General features: G+C 40.1%; 1 protein-coding gene across 1 annotated transcript in view; it reads left to right on the forward strand.

Annotated features, from left to right (window-relative positions):
- The window catches only part of SYCP2 (synaptonemal complex protein 2), a 117,139-nt gene that overhangs the window by 41,490 nt on the left and 54,524 nt on the right, over positions 1-21,125 (forward strand). The window contains 1 exon segment of the mRNA XM_014956087.1: positions 18,496-18,615. The gene's annotated coding sequence lies outside the window, so the exon portion shown is untranslated.

Genomic DNA, 21,125 nt, shown 5'->3' on the forward strand with positions numbered 1-21,125 from the left:
ATGTGTATGTGCTTGCATGTGTGAGAGAGATGTAATGGCTGGTGTTGTTCGCTGTAAATTTTATTCAAATTGAGCAGCACCAATTTACAATCACATTTACAGAATGCCTTTCATTCTGGATGATCCAAATGTGCTTTTCAGACTTTTATATGAAGAAATGTAGAATGCAGCCAACTTTGGGCGAATTGTTGTACTATTTGATAACACCCAGCAGTGTTACACGTGTGTTTCAAACTGAAAACTAGTGTCCAGCAGTGAAGCCTCAGGGTGTGCAGGATGGATATAGCGTCTCATCATTTCCAAGATAATGCCTTTCTAATAGAAGTACTAATAAGTCTTTGGTGGTGATGGCACTGAAGGTGTGGCTTTACATCAAGGACTGAACTCCCAAAACTCCCTGCCAAGGGAAGCAGAATCCTCCCTAATGACAGGTTTTTATTCCTAATCACATATTCCAGCGATGCTACCTTTATACTGGCTGTGATGCCTCCCTGCCCCTTGGGTGAGCCAGGCAGGTTCACTGAGCTAATCCAGAAAATCAACCCAAAAGGAAAGCAAAAAGAAGTATGATTTTCTGTTGGTGAAGTGAACTGAGCTTCATAACAGAAGCTCATAAGATTAGTGGTAAAAAAGGACTTTTCTCAGCGCACAAAGGCTGAGAACTGATCATATTCTGAACATCAACAGCACTTCTTTTCTCTTTTGGGAAGGGGCTAGGGTAATATTAAAAGCAATGTTGTTTGCTTAGTGTTTGCAAAACTATTATATCTAGAACTCTAGAGGACTTCTTCAAGTTGTCTTTCAAAATATTTGAACGTATGTTATATACAAGCATATAAATAGTTCTTTTGAAGACAATGGGGCCAAATACAGGCATGTATTCAATGTGGGAACTGCTCTGTTGGGGAATCTAGCCCTACCATTGATTGTCTTTAATTCACATATTCCCTATCTAGTATTTGTTGCATTTAGAAGCAGAATTGATGTTTTTTTTTCCTTTTGTTTTAAGTCATTCTCTTCACTTTCGCAGAAATAAAAGCAAATAGAGAGCAACTCCTGCTGCTTTTCTGGTGGATAGATTACAAGTGGTTCACATTGTTTTTTCTGTAATTCCCTGGACCAGCTGTTAGTTTTAACGTACATCACAATTCCATTAAGCATGACACATAACTTGCAAACCACAGTGCACCCATCAAGCTGATGTTTACCTGAAGGCCTTTGAATAGATTTTGTCAAGATCAAAAGTAATTACTTTGTAAAGTTCATTTCCCACCCCATGTCTCTTTTCTGCTGAATAAATATTGCAGGAGGATGAAATATGGATGGGTCGTTTACATCCATCACTTTTAAATATTAGTGATAGGCTTATGCAGCTCATTGTTGTGTAAAAATCATTTGGATACATTATTCCACATTGAATAACAGAGTATTTCAGATAAAGAACTAAACGAAGGCTCTCTTTGTCATCTTGTATTGAATAAAGCAAGGGGAAGGGAATGTCTATTAATTTTATGGCTAATATTTCTTCCCTCTAAATGGCTACACCATGTAAACATTTTTGTTAACAAATATTATTAAAGTCCCTATCTGATTCAAACACCTATTATGCCTTATTAAAGTAAATATACGAAATTATCGACAAGGATACATAATAATACATCGTTTCATTCAAGTAAGAGATATTTTAAAATTACATCCACTTTCCATTTAAAGACTGCTTGGGAATGTAACTTTCCTCTGAGTGTTTTTTTGGTGAGTTCATTGTTGAAGGCACCTGGAGGCATCGATGAGCAGTCTCCAGTGATGTTTTCTTCGTGCCACGCTATGTCAGGCTACTTCCCACCATAAAACTGTCCGAAATGATAAGGTAGAAAAACATTCTTACAAAACAGCGGAAGGTGGTTGGGCTTTGTTGTGCTGTTTTGCTTCCTCTAACTACTCTTATTCTAATAAGCTTGCAGTCACTTTACTCTCTTCCATGGAATAGTATTTACATGTATTTGTAAAAGAAGTCAAACATGGTGGCACTGACGTGACTGGCTTCTGGGAATTGCCATATATCTCAGGACGTTACAGTGAAATCATACAGAAGGACCAGATAAATACCAATACAGTTTCCATCTTTAAAATGTGTTCATAATTCACACAACTATATATTCAATATTTATGTTCTAAATCATTTACTAGCATTAAATCAGCACTTCTGCAGCCAGGGAAACCTTGGTCTTTGTGTGGCTCTCTCAGCAAACCAGCCGCAGTTCGTGTAGAGGTCTGTATGAGGTGGGAAAATCGTTACTCTCAAATAATGCATTTCAAATAGGGAAGCTCAAGGTCTACATACAAAATAATGTGCATTTCGCTATAGCTGTGCTTGAAAAGAGGGAAATGGATAGGATTCTGAAAAAAATACAACATAAAGTGACCTGAGAGGGTCATTCAAGTCCATTCTGCTGATTCGAGAGGTTCTTAGGCCATTTCAGTTTCTAGAGCCAGAGCAGTAATGAACTCACAGTGCCCTGATGGGAAAGTTCACACACGTATTTGCACGTGGTTTTTGCCTGCAGACTCCCAAAATGGTGTGGAAATTTTGTTTTCATTTAATTGAGCTCTAGATGAACATAGCACAGCAAAAGTGACCCTAAAGTGTTTGTAGTGGCTTGTGTATTTTTTCCTTCCCCCAGGTTAGAATTCCTCTGGACATTGTTGTCTAAAGTAAAAATAAAAATGCCAGTGTGTGAGACCAGGGGTTTTTATGTATGAATTTGCTTCGTAAACAGTTTCAGAGCGACTTTCAAAAACTCCAAATCATGGGGGATTTTGCATACGTTCTGTCTTATAACAAAGGGTTCATCCATAACATTTGTTAATCTGGGTTGGTGTGACAAATTCAAAGTGTTTTAAAATCTCTTAGGACAGTTCTTTAGAGTGTGTTTTGCTCTCTTTTTCATTAAAGAACTAGGCTCATGTTTGAAGATGAATCCTCAGCTGGAAAGTTGCTTTTAGTTTTAAATGGAGAATTGACAGATTTTCTTCAATCAGGTTTTGGCTGCAATCCATCCTTGTCTATCAACCTTTCCAGAACTCCAGCTTCCTCCTCCCTTATCCTTTTCTTTTTGAAGACAAGGAGTTTAAGTTAAATAAATAACATGTGACATTCAGGAAAAGGTAGACTAATGTAAATTTTACAGCAAAGGGGGAGAATTTTTGAATTGGAGAGTGAACAGTGCTGAGGAATGGTCTTTTACAGCAGTCTGTGCTTTCAGAGTCTGAATATCCTTAGGGAAGTGGGGAGTCTTGCCGTATTTGATATCCATATCCAGAAATGCAATTTCATCTGCACAAGCATTAATTATCAATTTTAGGAATGCTTTCCATAAGTCCAGGGATCGACTGGAACACTGAGTTTAGCCATTCCCATGAAGTGTTCTGTTTGGGGAAAGAAAACACTAGATGCATGGGTTTTACTGATTTGGGCAGGAGGCAAAAACAATTATAGTTTTCATTGGGCCTCCTGCTCCAAAAGGCTGGAGCTGGCAGGTTGTGGTAAGACTTTCCAAGAAACTAGATTCTGAGTAACAACAAACTTCCAAATGCACAGGGACTCAGATGGAGCTCTAGGTGTCTCAGTCTGTCATCTCTTGCAACTAAAGGTGTGGACACAACAGCTGTTAAATTGCCAGAATCTGAGTCTTTCTTCAGCAAAGTCTTTGTCCTTCATTGTCTTTCTCTCTTGTCTACAGTAAGCACCTCTGCGGAGACTGGGAGTCACACAGAGCTAAAGCTGCTGACTCTGTAGATTTCTCTCCTTTATTGTTAAAGTGTTCTGGAGCTGCTGGGGTTGGGCAGTTTTGGCTGAGCCTCATTCGGAGGGTTCCTTGTCTCAGTTCCCTCCCTGACTGTATATTCATTTATTACCTGCTTTGGTTTCTGCTGACATATTCATCTGTCCAGCCTAAAGTAAAATGGTTTATCTTTAGTCATTATATGAATTCTTATGGCAGTAACATTCAGAGAAGCTTTTTACCGGGAAATAAACTGTAGGCTAAAATGTCACAGAATTTTATTAGACAATCTAAACTTAATTGCAGATAAGTTGATGCACTCATAAAAGATGATGCAATGTTTCTATTAACTCCAACATATGGTAACTATTCATGAGAGGACAGCAAATAGAGATATCACTAAACGTTACTTTAAAACAATCAAATTAGGAAGCTGGTAATTTTTTAAAATAGAAACTTCTTCTGTATTAGTAGTGAGATTTTTACCTGGCATTATCACTATTCAGAGGACATTGCTTATGTAAAACCATGACAGGGTTTTGATTATTCCTGTGGAGGCACTGGGTTATTTAGAATATTTTCCCATGATCTCTGATGGAAATGGGAAAAGAGCTCCATTTCTCTGAAGAGCTGCAAGGCTTTCTTAACACAATGGTCTTTCAACCTCAGTAATCAACTCCAGTGCAAACAAATAGATGTACCTGCTCTGGCGTTTCATCTCTTAGTCAACATCCAGCGGTGTTACACTGATGGTTCTGGAAAAGTGAATACTCCATGTAGGATGGAAAGGCCTTTGCTGGTTGGAGTGGTGAGTTGGGCTGGGAGCCCTGGCTTTTGGCTTCTGCTCTCACTTCTGCCACCAAGCTCCCAGAGAACCTTGTCAACCACATAAACTCCCTGTGTGTCAGTAAAGGTCTTGAACACATTTCCCTTCTTTCGCTGAGGTTCCTGTGAGGTTTAATTACTGAATTAATCCTACAGTGAGCGGTACTTGTAGGTAGAAGATATTGCAGATAGCATAGTTTAATTATTTGTATCATTACTGTCCCTATCTTTAGAAATTTTAGTGATAAGCCCTAAAATTACATGAACTGTATTAATTACAGTGCAAACTTTTTTCCATCTTGTTTTCCTGCAGACGAGTTCTGCACCATCCCACTTTGCCTTGACGTACGATTTAAAGGCGCTGTGGTGACAGGTTGACTTTAAAGCTATTCCCAGTTAATCACACGCTGCTAGAGACCATTGCACGCAGACAGGTCCTGTGCTGGCTGTTCTAACAAAGCAGAGACAATTATATTTTGTGTGCAGCTCAGCTAAGATATTGACTGAATAAAGGGTGAGAACTAAAGCCAGCTCCAAATGCTCCAATCAGTAGATGGTTAAGCAATTTCAGTTTTTTTCTTTCATTGCCAAATATCAAGATGGTTTCTGAAGACATTTAAAGTCTATAAAGACTTGGCTAAATTACAGTTGTTCTACAGCAAGTGTAATATGTAAGGGAGGACTGGAAGGAATCCAAGGAGCTTATTTTGACACCAGAGATCGTTTATAGGATATGAAATCATACTGGAAGGGCAGTGTGCCCTGGAGGATCAAACACCATGGTGTGAGTTCATATCTGACTCTGAGATTAGTTTGACACTGCATAATATTTACATAGTCACCTCTTTAGGAGTTCTGATTAAAGCTCTCAAATGATATCATAGATGTATTCAGCAAGGCTGAACAGCCCCAGTCTGAACAGATTGTGACCATGACACGCTTCCAGTTCTCCCTTTGCTTACCCAAGTAGCCGAAGGACACCTTTAAAAGGTTTAATAGAGAACACCAGTAATGTCACTATGGAAACATAATCTTTTAGCGACTGCTGCTTGAACAGAGCACCACCTTCCCTCAGCCAGGCAGGATTTACAAGTCTTGGCTTGAAATTCCCTGCAGTGTCAGTGAAAAGTAGCGGATTCAAGGCTGTCATAACCATACAGGGGAAGGACAAGCTCCAGAAACAGGACAGCAGTGAAAAAGAGTACTAAGGACTCTGTTACTCGCTGATTTACCGAATTGACTTAAAAAAAAATAAAGTAGGTTGCTAATGGTATGGAGTTTTGCTAAATTTTGTTTGTAGTTTTCAACTGAATTGTTTTAATAATTGATCCATCATTATAGGCCTGGGGTACTGCAAATAAGCAAAAAGAATAGTGGATACTGACCTTTCACTATGAGACACAGGTCCCAGGCTGTCTCTGCCTAAGGTACAAAATGGTGCCAGCAGTATGAGCACCTAGAAAAATATCTCATTAATACAAAAAGTGTAATTAGAGCTGGTCAGTTTATCTGGGGGGAAAAAGATTGCTTGCAACAAACACATATTTTGCAGAAATGTTTTGTGTCAGGCGCTGAAATTAGCAAAATATCGCTTATAAAAAAATGTCAGTCACTTGCCTTGTTCACCTACTTTCCACTGAGAAAATGGGTAAGCAAGCTTTTGGAAACATCAATTTTCATATAATTTTAAAAAGTAGTGTAAGGTTTCAAATAAAACAAAGTCATGATTGTTTAAAAGAAAATTACAGAGAAAGAAATCCAGAAGATTTTCTTATCATTAGTGCAAGTGCCGCTAAAATAAATCTTCTCTGATCTTCCTTTCTGTCCAAAGGGTAGAACACCCCAGGAGTCTTTACTGGCTGAAGAACTGACAGAGTGTACTTTTTCCCCAGGAGAAAGAAAAATGATACAAATTATGGCACAATCACAGTATTTTCCCTTTCCCTCCGGACAGTACCAGCCACCTGCTGACCTGCACTTCAGACTTTTTAGTGTTTCTGCAGGAGCTCCCCAATAACTTCAGAGGTCCGGGGTCACATCCTCAGTCCAAATTTAAATGTCTTTCATAAACGGAAAGGGGATTTCACTTACGGGTAGTAGGATGTGAGAAGGAGGGAAGCGGTACTGAAAACAAGACGAAAATGAAGGTCAGGGAATACCAACTACTATGGCTTTAATAGCGTGCCAAGATAGGAAATCTATGTCTACATGACTATTTAAGAATTCATCAAGTAGAGATAAATTAAGATGCCAGAGCTAAGGGCAGTAGTGAGAGTCACGATTATTCCTATTATTGCAGTGCTGCTCAGTCACGCCTGTGCCGAACTCACGTTCAGGAGAGCAGCGTGAGGCATAACCTGGTGTGGATAAATGAATAGCCTTGAAATGAGCATACGTGCACCTAGTGAGAATTTCCATAAATGTTTGTAAATGTTGCTAAGTGGCTGCGTGCAGTTGCCAAGTCTGCCTGCTCTTGTTTGATCCTGTGGTGTTCCTAAGATACTGTTATGGCATTGACACGTCTTTAAATTACAGGTAGAACGTAACTTGTGTGGTTATGCCAGGTCTGAGCAGATACTCTTTCACAGTTTCTGCCTAAACATCACTTTTTTCCCCCTTCTAACAGAGCAGGCTCCAAGACATGGTTATTTCCTCGTGTTACAGTGGTTGCGTGTTCAGTGAGGCATTCCTGAGGAAATGCAGCTAATGCAACTCCATCCTACCCATGTAATATCCATTCATGACCCCTAGTAACTTTTAAGTCCATTTTCCAATTTCAGCAGAGTGTGACAGATGAATAAGGTAGAGAATATCACTTGTTAGCAGCTCAGAATATGTTCTGGGGAAGCGTCTTTGTCTTGCCTTGTTCTTACCCCATTCATTCCTCGGCTGCCCGTTATTGTTTGCTGTGACAACATGGAGCTAACTGGGTCTGGACTGGACTGGCAGAGTTTGTTCTGAAGAGTCATTTGGCATCGCACTCCTCAGACTGCAGAGCAGTTGTTTATAGAGCTTTAGGGCACTTTCAGCAATTTTTATCTTCTGTTCTTTTACTCATCCGTTTTTGCCCCCATAAATTGGGTATTTTCTAGCTAGAGTTAAACCTCATATCCCAGTTGTGCATGCAAACATGATGATCCAAGTGCAATAAATGTATTTGAAGGTTTCAAGTGAACCTTTAGGAGGAGAAGATGAGTTAGAGCCCTGAGGTCCTGGTGGTTTGTCATGTAGCTCCACCAACAGACCGTCTTGTGCCTCAGTTCCCTCTCCTGTAAAATGAAATGTCTTTCTTGTCATCTTTTATTAAGGTTTTAGAGATCTATGCAATTTTTATTTGATACTGGTGTTCTGTCCTTTACTTGTATTCTCTTTTCTTACATTAGACCCACACTACTCAAATAACTACAGCTTTTGAAGGGTCCTTCACTTGCTGTTAATAATAGAAAGTGAAGTAGTGGATATTTTGATTCTGTTCTGTCTTGATAAGGTTGCTGCGAGAGGTGAGTTAATAGAAAATAAGTAGAGCAGATGCAATAATAAATTACTATCCTGACAGATTTGACGCATCTCCACCCATGTACTGAAGCCGAGTTGAGAGATGTGTGTGTGATTAACGCTGCTTAAATGGGTGGTGTCTGAATTAGCATATTGTGCTCTAGGTGCTTGGAAGCTTCTATATTTTGTAGTAATACTTAGTAATTAAATTGCACTTTACATCTTCACAGTACTTGGAACATGAGAAATTACGTTCCATTAAAAACAGTGATAGATTGTCCATACCTGGGAGACAAAGAAACACAGGACGCTGACCTTGAGCATCGAGGTGGTAGTGCCAGAGAGAGATGCTAGAAAGACACTGCAGCTCAATATATTTATAAGATATTTTTGCTAGTGAAGATTGTTACACAAGAGTTGTCTGGCTGAACTTGCATGTACTGTAGAAGAGCTGCTTATTCTTTCTACTTTGAGGTCTAGTTCCTGCAAACTTTTAGGCATGACCTCGCTTAACTTTAAGCCAAGGATACTCCCATTTGATTTCCACAAATATGACCATGGATCGGGGAGAGAAAGAAATGTGGGTTTTCTTTTTCCTTGATACGTGCACAGAATGCAACACCTGTCAGTAGCCAATATGCCCTCACAGAGACAGGTAGTGTGTTATCTCTTTTTCCTTTCATATTCATTTTTTTTGAGATTTTTTTGTGCAAAGTGTATATTTTTTAGTCGCTTCTTTGAGTGGTCTCCCTTTCTTGAGTTATGAAAACAGGACTGCAAATGTACTGTCAGGTTTGTAGCAGCCACGTCTTGGTGAGGAGAAACCATGTTTTGGTAAATTTAAATGGAATCCAATTCAAACTGATAGTCCAGGGAGGAGATAGTGAGCTGAAGGGGTAAAAACAAGAGTATAAAAGGGAGTTCAGATGCCTTATCTACCCTTGGGTTTCCTTTGTCTTTTTTAATGGTGTGTACCTCGCTGAGCAATACTAAACAACGTGATGCTGTTTGTTTAAAGTGGGTTATATTGTGTGAGGCTGTGCAGGGTGGTGCACACAGGGGGTGTGCCTGACTGGTTCCCCTTTTTCAATTCATTTTAGGGGAGATATTGTTTGTAACCGTAACAGAAACGTTTTTTGAAAAAATGCACTTTTAATCATTTCTGTTTCTGTTGAAATATTTCAAAGTGGCAAGCATCGTTTCAAAGAATACTGTGTGGTATTAACCCTGAACGAAGGAATCAGTGGCCAAATCTTGAGTGATTCTACACGTTTGCTAAGCAGCAGCAGCTCTCAGCGCACACAGTACCGCTGCAGGAGCTCAGCACTTCCGAATGTTTAACATCAACTGCCTTTAATCCAGACCTATTTCTGACACAGTTTTAATGGAATCAGTTACTCTCATAGATTAATTCATTGCATTCTTTTTTCTTTACTATTGTTTCCTATTTTTTCTTCAAAGAAACTTTTCTTTTAGGTTTACAGGAGAGGAACTGAAGTCCTTTGATCTCTACAATGCATGTACTATTTATACCAGAGATGGTGAAACTGCTTTTGTCTAATTATTTCTGACGTCTTGCAAATATTTGCAAAATTCTTCATGGGGATTAAAAAGATCCACAGAGCTCAATCTCTCTGTGACAAAGAAACAGTGTTCTCGAAAGGCAAAACAATTGTTTGTTTGTTTTCTCTCAGAGAGATCCAAGACATTTACCTTCCAACATGGCACATTTTATCTGAGATAGTCAATGAATGCATCCCATTTTTAGAAGATCACTAACTTTCCATAAATAGATTCCTTACAAGATCAAAATAAAATAGTGCTAAAAATGCAGTGCATTTAGAAAGCATCAGTTCCACCTTTTTAGAGTTTCCATAAATAGAGCTGTTCCTTACAAAATCAAAATAAAATAGTGCTAAAAATGCAGTGCATTTAGAAAGCATCAGTTCCACCTTTTTAGAATGTTTGACTCCAGCTTTGTAGAAACTGTTCTTTGCAGAAGCTCCCATTTTAGGGCACAGTATCTTTAGCTGCTGGTAAGTTAGTTACTAGAACAAAGTTTGTGAGGTCATCACTATTGCGTTCGTCTCCACTGGCTTACAGAGCATCTACTAACTTACATGTATTTATTTATTTATGCTAAATTAGTTCCAGGTGAGTAATTACACTCCCGCTTCAACAGAATAGCCAGGGTTAGCAACTCTCACTGTGGCTGAGACTCATCATTTTGGTTTGGGGGTTTTTCAATCCCTACTCCCATGAGTCAAATGAACGGGGAGGTTTATCAGCTTGCATCAAAAAAAAAACTTCTAATCTCCACAGATTCAGAGTCTTGAGAATATGGTCCATTTTTTAAAGCTCATTATTTTTTGCTTCCTCAAGGAATTTGTACCTCTTGGAATCGGCAATAGGAATGAAGTCCACAGAAGTCCACTAGGAGTAGGCAGGAGGTTTGGAGAGTGTAGGGAACATCTCGGATGGGTGTTCTCAGTCAGGAAACTCTACCAAAGCTGGGCAGGATTTCCAGTGGGTGCTCTCTCGGTTAAGAGTAATTCAACAGATTTGGAGACTTCTGGATACTTTCCCCAGTGAAAATGGCTAATTTCTTTCCGCTAGGCTCTCTTCTCCACTGAATTCTCTGAGAGTTTTTGTCCACTTATACAAGTGTGCACTGACAGATTGTAACTATTTCCAAAATTGTGCTTTTGAAATTATTGTACAAAGCGTGGAACAGTTGAATCATAAGTGGTTTTGCACTGCAGAGTAGATATTTTGTGACCTTCTTTAAAATTTCTATATTTTGTACATGGAATTGAGAGGAGCACTATAAAATTAAGATCTGTACGTTCTTTAATAATACAGGCATATAGACTTAATTTCCTTAGTAAATCTTTTCAGTTTCTTAGAAAAGTTGTATTTCTTGGACATGACACCAGTCGTACAGCACGAGCGCTGCGGTAAATTCCAGGCAATCTATTAAGAATGTCACACTGTGTTCTTCATTTCATGTCCTTTCCAAGGTGAACAGAAGTGTCATCAGCAAGTGGTTTGTGAAGGTGTCTGTGAGTGTTGGCAGGTAAATAATTTTTTTAAACCAAAGTTAACAGTCCATGTAATCATGTGCATCAATCTGATTCCTGTGGAGGCAGCTGTTCTGCTTAGTCTGCTCTGGTAGGAAGTCCAAAATGCGCAAGACGAATGGGAGGACAAGGCTGGCCAAGGAGCAGGGTGGGAGCAGTCGGTGAAGCAGGCAGGAGGTGTTGTAAACCCCAAAAGTCTAAGAGCCACAGGGGCTGTGCCGGGGCTGTGCAAAAGGAATGAAAGATATTAGGGGCCTCACAGATTTATTTGTAGGTGACTGTTTAGATAGTTCTGTGGTTGTTGGAAGAGCTGTAATGCTTCTTTTGGAGAGGAAAACATAGCAAAATATCTAAGATGGCAAAACTGTGTACAAGAAATCTATCTATGATGCAAATGCCTTTCAACCTTCTGATGTCTGCATCAGCTGGTGAATCTGAATCTGCCTAGGTGTTTCTTCTATGACAGTTGTGCAGCTACAGCCAAGTCCTACAGAAGAACGTTCTCATCTATTTTGAAGCTTTCCTTTAGGCCAACTAACTTTTGTTCATGTCAGTCCTTAAACATGAATCTTCCTCAGCATCGTGCGTCTGTTCTGCTGCTTTGAAAGGGCTGGCATAAACTACACATTGGACCTGAGACTTCTGTGGTGGTGAGATACTTGAGTACTGTTAGTGATGGTTTTTGTCAGTGTTGGGTTAATGGTTGGACTTGATGATACTAAAGGTCCCTTTAAACCAAGACAATTTTATGATTCTGTGATTCTAAACCTTATCCTTGAAGAGTCAGATAAACAGATCCTGTTTCACATCTTTCCAACACAGACCAGCTTGAAGAAACTTCCCTCATTACTAGCAGAGGTTCCTTCAGCAAGAGGCAGAGTGCTCAGTGTTATACTCTGTGATCAGATGTGTCCTAGTGGCAGCATATGTCTATGGATAAACTCATTAGATCTTCCAGTGCATTTTTACAATCAATTCTATTTTAAAAAAACAATTATTTCATGTCTCCTCCTGAACCCTAATAAATTGCACAAAAGACCATTCATATTTAGTTTAGGTCCTTTAGTTCCCCTTTGTACACCACCTTTCAGCAGCGTAGTTCTCCTGTTACTGGGTCTAGTGGCCAAGAGTCCTCCAGCATCTCCTGTCCTTCTGGTGGATTTAGACATCTCCCACACCTTCTACTGGCAGTCTACGTGAAGACCTGAAACTCTTAATGCTGCTTTGAGAATCCGTTCCTCTGTACTTCCAATGTCACTTTGCTGTGTTGCCTTCAGCAGAACTGAGGTGCTTCGACCTCCTGCAGCCGGTGGGAGCTACAGTTTGTGTGGCTTTGACAAGTGAGTGATGGCCCCGCGCTGTCACTGAGGATGTATTACTCACTCGGGGTATTTACATCTTGAGCTGGACTGACAAGAAGATGAAAAGGAGGCTTGGGTGCTTGGCTAGCTTTTGTTTTATAATTTAAAAGAACCTTTGTGTTTATGTGTTGCATCCCTGTTGCGGAGTGTCTCTATTTCATCCAGGCGCTGAAAAGATTTACAGCTCCCAGATCTCACATTGTGTCTAAAATACTGTGTAATAATCACAATCAAGATACTGATAAGGAACAATTAAAAAGATATTTCTTATTAACCATTTGTCATTTAAAATTATGTATTTCAGTTGTAGGATAAACTAGGTATATGGAAAGTATAAGACAAATTAGTTTTGCCACTTCGATTGCAAGCCGTCGGGTCAAATATCTCACGTGATGTCAGGAGTTAGATTTTCCAGAGATGCTTCTGTTTTCTGCTTGGAAGACAGATACCTACAACCAGTCTGTGAGAACCCAGTGACTCTGGCTAGTGTTTGCAGTATCTCCCACTTGTAAACCCTCAGAAGCCTAGACATCACTGAGGCATTAGTTTCATTTTAAGCATAAGGGAAGGAGAACCCGTGCTCAGTCAGGACTCCTGCTGCAGCAGCTCCCAGGCTCCGCTGCCCTCAGGCTCCATGGGCTGGTTGTGCTGTGAGTACGTAGGAAAACATGATCCATGCAAAGGAAAGGTTGAAGTGAATAGAACAACAGAACTTTCTGCTTTGTGGTTTGTTATATCAGCAACTCGCACGTTTTTGTAACTGCTCCCCCCAAGTCTCCCTGGCACAGAGGGTACAAACACAGGGAGCAGCAGCCGGTGCCCAGCGGGTGTCTGCACGAAATGCTGCTCCAGAAGAGATTTCCAAAAGCAACTGTGCTGCCTTTACCTTTGATCTTTTCCCCAACCAAAAGCATGTTACGTTTTTGTTTTATTTTATTCCCTCTGTTACTATCTCATCCTCAGCTACAAGTGCGTTTTACAGAGTTTCTGCCCTTCATGTTTTTCAGCTACTATGAGGTATTTGAGATCTGACTGGCAAGGCTAAATATCTTATCTCATTGTCTGAACACCAATTATTTACAGGAATCTTTCATTCTATGATTCTTCAAGGCTTATCACATGTCTCTAAATATTAACACAAGACCACAAACACCTCGCCAACCTCCTGTTACTGAGTAGCATAGCTAATTTTAATTTAAGCCTTTAAAAATTAGGTAGCCATTTGGAATTTAGAAGTTTTGCTTCATGATTTTTTATTGATGCTGTGCCAGATCATCAGCTGACCAATATTCACATAAAGTTATTGCTAACAAAAATAAATGTACATTCCTATGTACTGAAAATCCTCAAGTACTTAAATAAAAGCATATGTCTCATGGTATGCTTTAGGTGTGCCATCTGTCCTGCTACCTTGTTAGCAAATACAAAGATGCAATATCTGCTGCAAAACATTTACCATCTGAAGTGAATAAAGAAATTATGGAGGTAATGTGGGAGGAAAGCGTGTCCACACAGAAGAAAATTGATTGTCAATACTGGAGAATGACAGTGTTTCTCCTGTGTCATAGAATCACAGAATCCCAGGTTGGGAGGAACCTCATGGATCATCTGGTGTTTCTTGGCAAAAGCACGCTCTAGACATGATGGCCCAGCACCCTGTCCAGCTGGATATTAAAAGTGTCCAATGTTGGGACTCCTCATTTCCCTGGGGAGATTATTCCAGTGGGTGATCGTTCTCAGTGTTAAAAATTTTCCTCGTGTGTCCAACCAGAATCTCCCCAGGAGTAACTTGTACCCGTCAGGGATCGAGCCAAGTATTTAGGTTTATGTTTAAAATGAGGTGGTACAGAGGTTTTCAAATCCTCATTCTTGATTATGGTATTCTTTTACTTTGTTTCTGTGCGTTCGTACTCATCATTGCAATGCGGAGTCCATCTTTTTATTGAAACAGCTGGATTAAGAGGTACCATCTTGGCTGCTTTGAAGCAGCTGCTTTAATTGCCAGAGGGATCTGAATAGTATCTTTCCAAGAGGACACAAAAATATAGTCTATGCAGGCTGCAGCCCTGCTCTCTGCCACCGTGTCATTGAAAGAGAGGAGCAACAGTTGGTTTCCTACTAGAATAATGCTTAAAACAAAGAAAAATTTAAATATTAAACACTAATGGACAGTGTTACAAGTTATTTGATGGGAAATGGCTCATTGACCTGCTTAGTTTTATACCAGTGTCAATATATGTGGGATTTTTGAGAAGTTGATGCTTCTCCACTTATTGCTGTGGTAATACATTTGGCACAAGGGACATATATAATCTAACATTTGTATGATATACATACCCAATAAAAGCTTTTCCAATTTCATTATTTTGACAGGCAGATTCCATTAATACATCCACAACAATTATGTTCCTTTACAATCTAAGAGAAGAGGACTATTAAAAATTACAGACAATACCCCTATACACTTAATGTCTCCAAATTCACTTTACAATTGCTGTCAACATCAATAATGTCAGACAGTATAATCAGGTTTGTATGAAACATCAGCACTTGGATATTCTCCAAAGGGATTTCTTTCCCCACCTAACAATGAAACTGGGGTTTTGTTCCGGTCAGAAGAAGATGCTCCAAGTTCCCATGGAGAAGACCAAGGCTGCAGCTCCTCCCTCTTGTCCCATGCTCCATACGGTACCTTGGGCCCACCTTTCCACTTTAAAACCCATGTCATAAATGCTGAGGGGAATAGGTCTTCCAACCCCCCAGAAGCTTTTCTGTAGGAGAGGAGAGAGCTTAGAGAACCTGTGTTCCTTCCTCAGCTGTCTCAGCCTGCATGGGAGTAGCCACAAGCACAAGGCTACTAGCCAGGGGGGAAATTATTTAAGAGTTTGCTGAGAACTCATTTGTTTGCACCACTGGTTTACTCCTCAATAGAAGATGAAATTTAAAAATCATTTCTGTGGACAGATACTATGGCAAGTATTTTTTTCCTAGTTCTAGTATGGATTTTAAAGAACACTCACTGCACTGATATTAGGCTTTGAATTTAGAGTGCATGAAAAGCATTCTCACCACTGACAAGTATGTTGCATGTCCAGCTGCTCCAACGGCATTCTTAAACACAGTTAAAGGTGATAGAATTCAGCTTTTATAAATTTTGATACACAGATAAATTGAATCCTTCCAAAAATCCACATTTTCATTAAGCCTTTTGGGGGGGGGAGAAATAATCATATTATGTAGATGTACATTGCTCTTAAATCAACCTATGCCTACTGATTTAGTCTTTATTGTTACTGATACTAGCTCTTCAGTATCAGTGTCAACTCTCATTCTGACCAACCCTGTATGCAACATTTATAAAATCAGTTTCCATCATGACTTGGTACAAAACAACTGTGTGCGCCCACTTTCCTACGAGGCTCATCAGTTAATCTATCAAACAACATACAATTTAGTTTCCCCATTAGGTTTGTAGAAAGCCAAGCTAAGTGTGAGCAACCGGAGTTTGTTACTGGTCTCCGATATGTTTTTCCAACAATTCTATGAGTTGTCAGGCAAAGATTACTAAGATACAGGGGTATTTGTATCTTAAATCAAAAGTGGTTCAAACTGGAAGTGGTCTGTACACTGCTAGATGTTGTCCGTGCAGGTTTCCAACAGCGCGTCGTTAAGTAATGATTGTTTAACGGCACCCACTTTATATCGAACAAAGGGCTTTTATCCTTTTGTATCCTAGTGTTGTCTAAATTTATTGCGAGTATCTCTGACAGGGGAGACATCTAACAGGGAATGACTCTAATGTTTGAGCAATAACGCAACATCGATGGCATATAAGTTTGATAAGTTTAAGGTGAATGATGACCCCCAATCACAGCACAGGCAGGGCTTCAGGCAGATAATCTGATTCCTCTGCTCCTAATGCCCAGTTTGTAAACCCTAAGATAGATAGGTCAGATATATGCATATGGGTATAGATCAAAAGGGTGACTGCACACGTTGACAGGACACTAATTAAATTGATCCACAGCTGGTGATTACCTATTCTGAGCTGTTAATTTTGCAAGTGATAAGATAGGCTGCTTTCTTTTTTTCCAATTAGGCACTGATAGTGTCTGTCTCCCCCAGACAAGGAGTGCCACCTATTGCACACTCACTGCCGGGGCTGCCAGGAACCCATAACTGAGCGGGAGCACACCCCAGCACCGGGAACACGCTGCAGGAACGAGAGCCCATGTCAGCAGGAGCACACCTGAGCACCAGGAACACGCTGCAGGAACGAGAGCCCATGTCTTAGTTCTCACCTGCAACACGTAAATCATCTCACAGAACACAATGGAAATAGACTGAAATCTCTATGCAAGTGGATGGAATTTTGCTAAAGGCTCCACAGACATGCTGTGGTCAAACCTTGATTAAGATCCAAAAGTAAAAGTACTGAAGCAGTTGACAGTGTTGATATTTAGAAAAATAAAACAGGGTTGTATTTCTGATAATCATCCCAGTGAACCAAAGCAGGAAAAAGAGATAAGGCACCTGTCAAAAATCCCTTACCAGCAGAAACTTCATGAGTAGTTCTCAGAAAATGTGCTTTGTGGGGCTTCAACAAGCCCTAAATGACCATGGGAAGAAAAATGCTGGAAGAATACTCTTAGGAGAAGCTGGATTTAATAATGTATTTAAGATTCTGTAATATGCCAGACAGAGCTATCATTTTGCATCCTTAGAAATAGCACTGTTGTCTCAGGAAATAGTTCTGAGAGGGTTTCTTGACAAACGGTTACCAAAGTGGTTATGCAGATGCACAGCCTTCCACATGCCCTTCATTTTTCATGGCAAAATGGCATCTCCGTGCCAAAAGGATGTAGGCATGACTTCTCTGATGGATGGGACATGCAAATCAAAAGGCAGAAATGCTGAAGTTTGGCTAAAATAAAAAACGAATTCAAGAAAGGAATTCTAGCCGGTTCCATTGTCCTTTGAATTTCAGTCCAGTAGGACATTAGAAGCTGAAAATGGACTTGAAATGACTGGACAGAAAACTTTGGAACTCTTCTACAAAAGGGATTTGCCTGTAAGCAAAAAGATAGAGATTTGTGTACCTTGCTCAGGGTCTCAGCCAACGACCGTAGAATTAGTAATATTATTTTTATTATTTCAGAGAGCTTTGATTCAGATAATTGGCAATAAAAAATGAAAAAAAGTGAAATTAAGAAGTAAATACAGTTCAAGGTCAAAAGATTTTACAAGTGATGAGCTAATGCATTAGAGCTGTGTATATTTAATACATGTTGATCAGCATCTCATGAACAAAGGATTTAGGATGGATCCATACTTTATTGCAAACCTTTCTTTCAATCTAATAGATTTTTGTGTTTATAGGCCAGATTTGTAATTTAAGGGAAGGATTTACAAGAGGAGCCTAAAGGCTGTAAGCACTCGGCTGTTTGTGAAGTTCAATGGCATTTGAGTGTCTGCCTCCCCCAGGCGCTGTTATGAATTCTAACCATAACTTATTGACAATTGTCTTTCAGCTCAGAAAGCACAAAATGGTTACCCTTTACAATAACAGAATATTTGTTTTGTAGCCATAACAATAACCTGGTCTGCCTTCCAGGCACTATTTTGTGGTCAAAATCAGGGAAATTGACACCATTTACCTCAATGGAGAATTCAGCTGTTGAGGGGGGAGATGACTTTACTTCAGATTTACAATTACAAATTCCTGCCTAAAAGGTGTCGTGAAATGTGAAATTCGTCCCTGGTTGTGTAGAAGCCATTGTGGGCATGAGGCAAATATTGCAGGATAAAAAAAATACCCTTTCACAGATATCCTGCAAAATATGAAGGAAAAAAATTCAAAAGCAGAAAGAGTAGTTCTGTGTCTGACTGCTAGTACGTTTATTGTGGAAGCATCTCGGAGCCCTAATTAAGGACTAAAACCTCCTGTTTCAGGCTCTGCCAAGGAATAGAAGCTGACACCTGCCCATACAATCCATAGACTGAGATTCATTGATGTTTGATGGAGACCAGGAAGGATGGTGAAGTGATGCTTTACAGTTCTGAAAGAAATAGGTAAGTTATATTTTTTCTTCTCTTTTATATTAATATGCTCTTCTCTTCTAATCCTAGACTTTTACCTTTATCACTTGCTTGGAATTAATTCAGAATTTAGAAATGTGACTCTTGTCTTGCCAGCTGTTTGGAAATCTCCCTACACGACTGAACTATTGCAGCTCAGAGCTGATTTGCAACAGCTCTACTAACCCTGCTCTTGGCCTTTCATAAGGGGAGGCTTCAGCTGTGACATTCTGTGGCACTTTGCAAATGCCTAGGAAAAGAGATGTGAATGCAGAGTCTATTAAGATCACTTCCAGCATCTGCATAATCAGGATTTGACCCAAGGTCCAGAAGGGTTGTGCTTGTTTAATTGCATTTCTCCATGGCCTCCACTACCCTCAGTGTGGCAGGCAGCACATTTCACATCAGCAGGTTTCATACTAATCCCAAGTACATTTATATAGTTAAGAACTAGAGTTTGACACTATCGGGTGACATCATTTAAGTGCTTAAAAACACTCAATGAGGAGGGAGAAGCTTATCTCCCCTAATTTTTGTTTCTTCTTTGAAGTCCCCATCGCCGTCCTTTGCAGTGCGTCTTGCTGTTTATGGGATTTATTGGTGTGAATACTGAAAATATATACTGGAATATGTAAATTGCTTGTGTGGAAAGTTACATACTGAAGCCAGTTTCAAGCATAAATCCTTTATTTGTGCTCGGAAGTGTTCATTTGCTGGTGTAAATGGGTTTTCCTACATGCCCTATACTTTTAGAAGTTATTTGAATAAAACCTTTCGGAAAAGCAAAGAGAATAACATGAACTAGACAGAGTACAATACAGGTGGAAAAATACAGAGATATCTTTCTTATCAGTCATTGTTGCAGTGGACAAATAGAAATATTTCTATATAATGGATATAGCCTAATGCAAAAAAAATATCATAAATATCTGCTTAAGATTTTCGTATTAGGCTCCTCACATTCCTGTGTCCCAGCACTGTTGTATAGCCATTAAGTGGTATTATCCTTGCACAATCCTGATGAGGAAAGGGCTGTGTCTTAAGAAAGAAAACTCCTCTCCACTGACCATGCCAAAATATACATTTTTATGAGTAAATTTGTTTTGAAATGGGGCACTGGTAAGCCTTGCTTAGTTTTACACCTTGATACTGGAAGGTTGATAACCGGCCTACTTATGCCATCTTCTGGATAATTACAGAACTGTCAGTACGCAGGAGAAGCCTCTATCAAGAAGCATTCATTATTATCAGTGCCTTGAAATAATTCGCTAATTGAATCCCTGAAGTAATTTTCTTTCTTATTTTATAGAATTTAGAACAACCCAAAACCTAATGAATTATTAATAACATATCATATTCAGCTGTTATGAATAATCAGTAGATTGTACAAAAAAGATCTTTGTAAGTGTGGTCCCAACAATATTGATATATTTAGTGAACTTGTGTTTTAAGAAAAAATACTTTTTTATCCTGGTATTTTACTAATGAGAGCCCCATTTTCTCAAAAGACTGGGCTTTCATCTCTGGGGGGCAAATGTTACTCACGTTTCACAAGAAGTTGCTGGGGAGAATGGTGCTACAGCTGGGCTTTGCCAGCCTCAGGCGCTGCAGGGTCTGTTCCCTGCCCGCCCCCAGAAACCTGGAGAGAAGGCCCCAGCTTGGCCGATGGGGTTTCTTTAAAACACTGATCCAACACTCTGTTACTGTTTAGTTATTAGGACTGTGAAATACATGAGGCATTAATAGAAGGAACTAATTATAGCCCACTCAGCACTTAGCTCACCCTTCGCTTATAAAATCTCATCATTTATTTGTCCTTTAAATGACTTCTTCTAATACCTTAATCAGGACAAATAGATCCTTCAGAGGGGAGAAAATGACCCCAAACTGGCACAGAAAGATTTGATTAAAACTTACATTCCTTCTGTGGCAGCCTGAAGGTCCCAGGGGATCTGCCATTGCTCGGCGGAGCAGAGGGATCAGCAGGGAGGGAAAACACCTTCTCTCTGAGGCAAAAGCACGTCACGGCCAACGCGCTGGCACCCGGCTCTGCAGGACCAGCCCGTGATCGCTCTCCCCGGCTTCCTTTAAAACTCGGTGGCAGAAGTTTGGTCCCAGTGTGATTCATTTCCCCTTTACTGCTTGTGTGCCGTTTGCTTTTAAGTAAGATTTTTATAAAAGAGGCGAAACAAAGGCAGAGATGAAGGCTGTGCAGAGATAAACATTTGTGCTGCTGGGACTCCCACTGGCTCGGGCACCGCGGGGGCCGGGAGTGATGGGGACGCTCAGGCGGCGTGATTAGAGCTCAGGCTGCGAGCAGGTAATTGGAACACCAGGGCCCGTCACCGGCATTTACACCACAGCAGGCCATGGAGGGGCTGCGTCTGAAACCAGAGCCTTCACACCTCCCTCTGCCATTGGGTTTGAGCAGGAGCTGAGACCACGGACAAAACACACTTGTGGTTGCCCAGGGAGCGCTCCTCTGACACCGTCCCTGGCACCGT

Source organism: Calidris pugnax, unplaced genomic scaffold (assembly GCF_001431845.1).
Source record: "Calidris pugnax isolate Ruff unplaced genomic scaffold, ASM143184v1 scaffold50, whole genome shotgun sequence".
Lineage (NCBI taxonomy): Eukaryota > Metazoa > Chordata > Aves > Charadriiformes > Scolopacidae > Calidris > Calidris pugnax.